Here is a 9,168-nt window from a genome sequence, read left to right on the forward strand (position 1 = left end):
GTCCTTGTGCCCTCTCTACAGCTGATTTGATTAATCGACATCAATTAAAGCAGCTTAGAGCAGCCTGCAGGGAGAGCCCACTAAATGCTCTGCTCACTGTATATCTTGATGACCAGTCGCTCATAGGTACGATGCACTTAAAAGCACTTTCCTGTTCTGCCTCAAATCCCCCATCACCAAATCAGATGTCACACGGACCCAACTGCTCATACATTAAGGATATCGGGGTAGTTCTGTTATGATGGCATTTGTCTGAATGCAGGGTAATTTATCCTTGCAAGAATGACTTCTAGCCAAAGATCAGTTGTGGAAAAGCATGTTTTTTTCTCTATCTGCAATTTCACATTCTGGGATAAATGGCACCAACAGTAAGCATTTGCATGGTTAGGCAGAGAAGGCCCATTTATCTTAATCAGGACTAATATCACCATCAGGGAGATAGAGGGGCTGAGCTATCTATCACATTCCTCTCTGGTTTTCTTGGGGCAAAAAATTACTTTCGATCAATCTCCAGAAGCAGATAAGTCTACCGCAGAGACCTGGAGCTTCATCACTTAAAAGGAGGGTATTTTTGGGGGGGAGCTGCCAGGTCAAATTCCATCTGGGATGAGCTATTAGCTATTAGAGACCACACAGCCCACACTGAATCAAAATGATCGCTGATGGTAATGCTTCCCAAAACATCAGGATTGCTATTTTTCCTGGGTTATTCTGTAGCATGCTCTCTTAACCTTACACTATTGATTTCAAATATTGTGAGATTGTGCATGGCTGAGTCTAACCTTACATTGATGTTGATATCATATCATCCCATAATGATCTAAAGATGGTCCGCTTACTGTTTTCCAGGTGTTGGTATTCTGCAAATAAGCTGTTGTGTGCAATGTGCTGAAATCTACATTTTGGAGCTCTTCATATTTCCCTCTCAATCACAGTGCTTTCATTTAGCTGCTAACTTAATAGCTCTTCTAAGGCAATTAATTTGGAAGTGATTTGAAATTTCTATGCTGTCACTTTGTTCCCTCATTATTTAGATGCAAATTCGTTTGAAACTAAATTAAAACCACATTGTGAGTGACAAACTTTTAAAGAGCATCAATAAAAGCAGTATGAATGTGTTGTCAAATGTGAGTGCTGTGCCTCAGAGGACATGGTAGATAGGTGCGTTTTATGGTCTCATAAATGTATATTTTCCCAAAAGTGGTGTACGCAAATCAGCCAACACATTTCCCTCCATCAATCGGTGCGGGGAATGCAGCAGAGCGGATGGCATATGTCAACACAGCGACGCTCCACCGTCCAGGAAAAGTGGAGGAGTCGCCGAGACCAAGACAGGAGATCAACCATGCGCTTGACACAGCAGAGTGGCTCAGCAAACCTGGGCCACGGCACCCAGCTCCCCAGAGCCTCTCATCCCTCGTCACAATCAATCCACCGCAGACCAACCGTAATCCTATTTGTTCAAATAAATAATGAAATAGCTGCAGCCCCACATGGAAGCACACAGAGGGTGGTAATTGCTGCGTTTCAGGCTGGATCAGATGGGCTCTGTGGGAGGCTGGCTCGGCTCCACTGTGACCTTGTGTGTGTTTGTAATTTTCCACAAGCTTAGTGGATATGCAGCAAGCAGGGTCCCTCAGTGGGTGCACAGGAATCCTAGCACCTAGGGAGTGTGCCAAGGCCATCCGAGTGAATGGTTCGGCATGATGGAGCCTTTCTCACGGCTTAAAAAAAAAAAAATACACTAACGAGGGGAAGATGACATGACAGCCATTAGGCAAGTGCAAGGCTGTACAGCGAGTGCTATGTCCTTTGCTGTGCTCTGATGCACTGTAATGTGTCTTGTTCAATTTGTTTATGTGTGATGCCTCAGTGCATTACAAGGACTTGTGAGGGAGCAAAGAAAAAAAAAAACTCTATAGCTCTATCCTCCAATTGAACCTGGACTTCACTCTTCAGCAGATTAACCTGTAACACCAGACCTCTGAGTTTTTCAATTAATGTTTATCCTGTCCTGCCAGGCTGTGTTTGCCCTCATAATCCCATTATCCCTGACAAAATATTCCATTATCTGGAATATTTTCAAATGCCGTCCTGACCAGTCATGCTCTGGGTCACGCTTCATTCACTGCGGCCGCAATATGTGCTGTTCACCACTGACTGCAACATCTATTTACAAGGTGAAATATTGCACTGAGGTAGGTTTTCCCTATTGGTCCAAATGGTCGGTCATTTTGTGAAGTTATGGCCCGTTGTTGTCAGTAAGGTGTGATTGCAGTGACTCTTATGGCCCATCTCTCTATATTGCTGAGACGTTAAGCAGAGTCAGGGAAGGGTCAAGCTACGAAATGTTCCTAGAGAATGAATATGACTGATCGACTGCCATAGATTTCCACAATGAACAATTCAGCCTCCCAGTTCTTTAAAATGAGATGTCTACAGCCGTATGAGAATGCTGTTAAATGTGTTGAGCTATACACAATACATGACCACAGCGAAATCAGTAGCACTTCTTGTGAAGTTTGATATTTAGAACCAAAATATAGTGAAGCTCTATCTAGCACAATTAACCCACGTTAAAATAAACATGTGCTTTAAACCAGCGGTTCCACATTTTGGGAAATGTGCTTATTTGCCAAGAGTTAGACGAGAAGACTCATACCATTCTTATGTCTGTGTGATAAAATATGAAGCTACAGCCAGAAGCCTGTTATCATAGCTCAGCATAAAGACTGGACTTAGCAAACTTCCTGAAGTCTCCACTAGCTGACAACTACTCCCAGCAAAGCAGTAGTCTGCAACAAAATCTCTCATAAATTGGCATTTTAACACTTCAGTTTTTGTATGGATACAAACTAGAAGATATAACGATAATTAGTTAGCTTAAGAGCTGTTGGCATTTTATCTCTGCTGGTTGCCTGGCAACTGCTACAGCAGCACATAATCCACTGTAAAACCAAGACTTGTAAGTTTTTACATGAAGTTGTTTGTACAGTTCCTACATGCAAGATACAGTGTTTTAATTACTGAGCTTTAGAGATGCCTGTAGAGGACAGACCCAGGGTAGTCGTTTCCTCTTGTTTCCAGGACTTTACTCTAACCTAAGCTAACCAGCTGCTGGCTATGGCTTCACATGTCAAACTATTTCTTTATTTATTATTTCATCCTCAGTGTCATGGAGCTAACATCTGTTTCTGTTCTTGCTTAAATCTTCAGAGCTTTAGCATTCATGTTATTCTGACTTGATGTTCACACAATGGACATGATGGTAACACACATCACATTTGCCCATCAGGAAGAGTTTCTGCATATGATGTTTTCACTGAGTAAAATATTCAAGTTTCTGTGGCTGCACCATCCATCAGCTTGAATTTTCTAGATGCCTTGTAGAACATTTTATTCACATTTGCCCAAAATTCAACCTGACATATTTGGTATCTCTGGAAACTTTGGGATTTCCATTAGAATTCAAAATAGGTCTGTTTGTTTGGACAATGTTTTGCTGTACAACCAGAGTTTGGAAGGGCTAGCCCACTATCAGTCATTGTTGATGAGTTAAGACAGGGATCTAGCTTAGTACCACAACAGGTCAGTCACACAAACCAAACAAAAGTGAGCAATGTGAAGGGAAAAGTTAAACTTGCTAAAAATGCTAAACACTGCCTGTCACAGAGACTCGAGCTCCTCTGTTTTGGGAGTCGTTTATCTTTATTTTGTCAATATGTTTGCTTTGTATCAAAGTGTACGTGTTTCTTGTTAAAAGGCATAACCTTGGTGCACAAATGCTGATTGCACAGATATATTAGGCTAAATGATCGAGCCTAGAGAGCCCTTGTACAAGGTGAAGCTTGTGACAAATAGACCACCTTTCACCACTTACAAAGACCATTTGTGAGGAAAATAATTTCTAGAAATTGCTTTGTTGGTGATGTTTTTGCCAGAGGCACACTACTCCTGAGGGAACATGTTACAGAGGAGCAATTCCGTGTCATGGTTTTATTAGATTTCTAATTTCATCATTCAGGCTGGAAAGTGCAGTGCAATCTGGAGATAAAAGAGAAACTTGGGCAAGGATAAAACTTCAATTTTGGTACTGTTAAAGCAACTCTTTTAGTTGTCAACTTGAAAATCAATAAACAACCAGCAGTTTTGGTTTTGTCTTGCCACAAAGTATAGACATGGCTCAACAATCCAAGATCAGAGTTCTCTAATCCCTCCAGGTCAGAGTCTTTGATTCATCGCTGCCTTTTACTACTCATTCCTTGTCAAAGTTCAGCTTTCCACTATCATCAATCATTCATTGCTTTTCCAGTGTCTCCCTGGTATTCCAAGGCACAGGGCCTCCACCAGCCACACAGCCAAAATAGCAAAGCTCAATACAAATTGATCTGACAGGCAGAAACCAAATGTAACCTGTCATGTAAAAGAAGGGTGGTTGTACCACAACAAATTTTTGTACACCTCTTTTGTAGACTGTCTTCAATCTATGTTTGACTATAAAAAATGTTTTTCAGCTACAAGTATTTGTTGTCTTAAAGAAGATGTCTTAGAATGGAAGAGAAAGAAATTTCATCCAGTGTCATCATCCCAAGCCATTAGTGAGGCTATTTGATCAGTGCTAAAGCGGAGCACGGTCGTGGATGCAGGCCAAGCTGCAAATCACAGTCACAGCACTGAGTGAATGAAAGTGATGCACAGACACATGTACAACAAAGTGTCCAAAGCTCCACACAGCTCTATGGGTTAGAAATGAATGTGTGTGGTTTATTTAACCATGCCATGCTTGGAGAGGTGCATGGTTCAGTGACTAGCAATGACCTGAGGGGTGCCGAGCCAGCTGAATCTGCAGAGCTGTGTGCACACTGCGAGGCAGGAGATAAGCATCCAGGCTACGGCCTGTTGACAGGAAATGGTCAGAAGTGAAGAAAAGTTGGCCCAAAAGGTTTGGATTTGATGTTCTGTGGTCAATGTGCATTCAGAGGCTACCATTTTCATTCAAACCCCTCTAGCTCTATTAATGACAGCCTGAGCATTATCTTATTGAAGCATTGCCATGCATGAGCTGTAACTGTTTCATTTGCGTTTCATGTGACTGAAGGTTACTGTGCCTAAAGACATTTTGTTGTGTCACAAGCACACCCAACACTGCTACACAGAAACTGCTCTCCAGACTGTTGTCAATCCAGCTGCGCTAGAGTGCCTTCAGAGAGTTGTGCTCATTTCAATATTTATTGAAATGTTATCAAAACCACTCAGAGCAGCAATCAATGCTATTTAGGCTCTATGCTGCAGAGGCAGGTCTTCCCGCTCTCACTAGTATTGTTTGTCGTCATGCCATTCACCCTCATCCCTCTGAGGAGAAGATGGTGCAGTCACACCTCCGTAAAGCCTGCCTCAAAGGAACAGTTCAGCTTAGACTGCATGCTGACTGACTACGATGTGTTTTAATTGACATAGGGCACATTTTGCACATGGTAGAGAAGCACACAAACATGGTAAAAGGCAGGGAAAGCTATGTTGCCCTGCAGGTGATTTTTATATTTCCAACATCATCATCATTAGCCTGTACCAACAATTTTCCCTCATGCTACTTAGAACCAGCAGGTTGCCTGAAGAAGATCCTCTGGCAGATTGAATGATCAAGGTTCCTACTCTAAAGGTACAACCCACTGACAGATACCAGCAAACTGTTACTCTGATAGCAATGAAGTGATACAGAGAACAATAAATGATAGATGAAATGGTAATCTGCTGTGAGACAGTATTCATGGGGAAAGGAAACAGGAGTTCTTACTCCCTGTGTTGCACCGTCAGCACTGAGACTGAGATAGAAGTTTGTCACGATGCACTGAGCTTTATGTTCTCTACAGCCAAAATATCCATGTCTATCTGGCTGCACTTATAAAGGGCAAGAAGAGAGAATGGATTTGCCTTTTGGGCTTAAGTGGTCTGAGAGGGGATAGATTAAAGAATCATGAGATAAACAACTGACAAACTCAAACCTGTAGACCTCACTGGTCAGGTCACGCCACCTCTGCGTCAGCAGCACGTCAGGAAAACATCCTCTGTTTGTATCAGAAATAACTGCTTTTCTCTTTTTAGTATACATTCATAACAGTTAAATCAGTGTATAGTAAATGAGTATAACTCTGTTAAACATTTATAAATTCATAGATGATCATTGCTTAAGTCACTGAAGAACTTCAAATCATAATTTGAACTATAGCACAAAAGGTGTTTAAATAAAATGGTGCTCTTAATAGAACAGATTCAGAACCCACTTCTGAGTATGAAAAAGTTCCAAAAGATACCACATTTATATTATTTCAATGTAAATGAAACACATTAATCCAAAACTGACTTAGGTTATGTGTTGTCAAAAATAAAAAAATAACCACAAAGCAAACTCATGTTGGATCAAGAAAGAAGAAAAGCAAAAAATAATTGCAACCACAATCTGATTTCATGCTGCACTCAGAGCAAGTACCTTTATACACAACAGCAGGGTACAGTAAAATTACAATATTTAAAACTGAGCCATTGTCAGAAAATTCGGAAAATGACCATGTTTCGAGCACTAACCACTGTGACAATACAAACCTGTTTTATGTGACTAATTCACAATGAAAACCATCCAGTATTTCACCACTTGACCAGTTATACTGTAAAGGCTCAGGAGGAAACGTTTGGTTTGTGTTCCCAGTAACTTAATTCACATACTAGATGAAAACTGCAGTAACACTGGATTGCATGCAGCATCAATTCCTCCAAATCCCCTGCATTTATGTGGGCAATGGGAGCATGGCAGCATTGAAATGGTGGTAATTTCATTAAAATCTTAGGGAACTTTAAATATATAAAGATCTGTAATAAACATATTTTTAAAAGAAACAAATCTAGTGTCAGAAATGAGCAGTCCATCTCAAAGTGTAAGACAGCATCTCCGTCCTTTCTGTACTTTGAGAAGATTATTTTCTCTCAGGCAGCTTTGAGAAAACTTTCTCCACAAGGTCACAAGTATTGATTCAACATTCTTGTATTTGATAATCACTCAATATATCTTGTGGCTGCACTCTATTGTGGTCTACTGATGCCACTGTCAGTGGTGAAATTAGTATCTCTGTCCCCTCTATGATGAATATGATTGTTTAACATACTAGATACTCATGCTCTTTCTGAGGGATATCCACCATAAATGTATGCTTTTTATTGAGCTTCAACATTGCCTTTCCATAAAATTCCACCACAGTTGTTTTGGGAAAAAAGGTAATGTTATGTCGTTTATGGCTCGATTACCAAGAAAAATTAGGTAATAAACAACAGAAGAGTAAAAAAACAACAAGTACAACAATAAAACAAGATATCAAAACGTGCAGGAAAATATTATTCTCCCTGATCTAAACAAGTTATTAAGAGCCTAAATTGTGCATGTTGGACCATTTTGAGTAGAGTGTACCTGACTGCCTGAAGAGTCCTCATGGAATTATTTGGCTATGACTACTGATACAGGTGTGTTCAGCTATTGTCCCTTTCAGCAATAAGAGAGGGTCATTCATATTGACAAAGGACAAAGGACAAACAGTGTATCCATCTGGTTCTTCACCTTTTGACTCATCATCCTGCCAAAATACAGATTCCCTGGAGCCAAGCCAAGCATAATGGGTAACCTATTATACCAGTGTCTCAGACGTACATCTACTGATTTTTTTTTTCATATCCCTCAACACTTATGGATTTTTTTTCCCTTGCACAGTATAGAATGCATTTATTGCAGAGGTCAAGCCAGGAGTATATCACTGCATCCCACAGATTCACTCCAGCCAGACAGCCAATGTATGAACAAGCCAGGGATCTCACAGGACACTGAGCAGATGGCGAAACCACACAGTGTCAGCACTTTCCCCCTGGCAACCTGAGAGACTCACTATGGTCAAATGAAACACGAGACACAGCAGACACCTTCAAACTCTATTTATATTGCTTTTTACAGATAGGCTTTTGCTTTTGATGGAGAATGTGAAAACATACTAATCGTTCCTCTGAAGTAGATTCCCTCCAATTCCTTAACACAAGCCACTATAAAAATCATAATACTTTAAAGTCAGTAGAAGATTAGCTTAGCTTAGCATGAAGACTGGAAATATGGAGATATCAGTAACTTAGCCTGGCTAGCGTGATATATCATGACTGTTAAACCCAATAGAAACAGACAAACAAAAACATCAAGTTGTGTCACCTCCATTTCTGCCATAAAGCATAAAAACACTACTAGGCCACTACTTTTATTATTAATTTAACTATTTTTACTCAGAGCGCAGAGGATTAAAGGACAGTAACTTCTTCATAAAAAATAAAAAGCCAAGAAAGTAGGTGGATTTTGCTATCAGGGCAACGCTAGTTGTTCCCCCTTTTTTGCAGTCTTTATGCAAAATTAAGCTAACTAGCTGCTGGCTCCAGCTACTTATTTACCATGCAGGCATGAGAGTGGTATCAATCTTCTCATCCAACTCTCCGCAATAAAGCACATAAGCATTTCCCAAAAGTGTCAACCTATTCCTTTGAAATGACTCAAATTTCAGTTCCTTTTAATCTAAGGTTTTTATAACACTAGATGTTTAAAAAGGTACCATTACATCTAATAGCAAAACAAATGGAGGTCCAAGATGAAACTATACACCCATAATGTATGAGAGATGGGGTTTCAATGGATGATGTGTGGTTGGCCAATTCAGTGGTAGAACTCAGTGTAGAGAGGGATTGTCCTCTCACCAGTGCATCGATTGTCTCCCACTCTAATTCCGTCCTGTCTCCAATATCCCAGAGAAAGGTGGCCAGCCACTGTCGAGATCCATCACATGCAGCAAATGTATAGTTGGACGTGAAACAATTGTTTATTGTTTTTCAGCTTAACTTGCTTCCTGATGAAGTTCATTGATCTCTAAAGCAATCCATGGTCCCTGGCTCCACATCATTTGTTCCTCTGTTGAAATGATTGGTTTGATCTCAAGGCCAGGCATCAGCTGTAATTACTGAGATGGGATTTCAACTGTCAGCATGATAAATGGCCATTTGACTTTATTTGTCTTGGCTTGCCATTGGCTCTCACTGCTACCTGTCACTGAGGTATTCTATTTCCTTTACTCAGCATCACACCCACAGAAACATATT

Source organism: Lates calcarifer, linkage group LG24 (genome assembly GCF_001640805.2).
Source record: "Lates calcarifer isolate ASB-BC8 linkage group LG24, TLL_Latcal_v3, whole genome shotgun sequence".
Classification (NCBI taxonomy): Eukaryota; Metazoa; Chordata; class Actinopteri; family Centropomidae; genus Lates; species Lates calcarifer.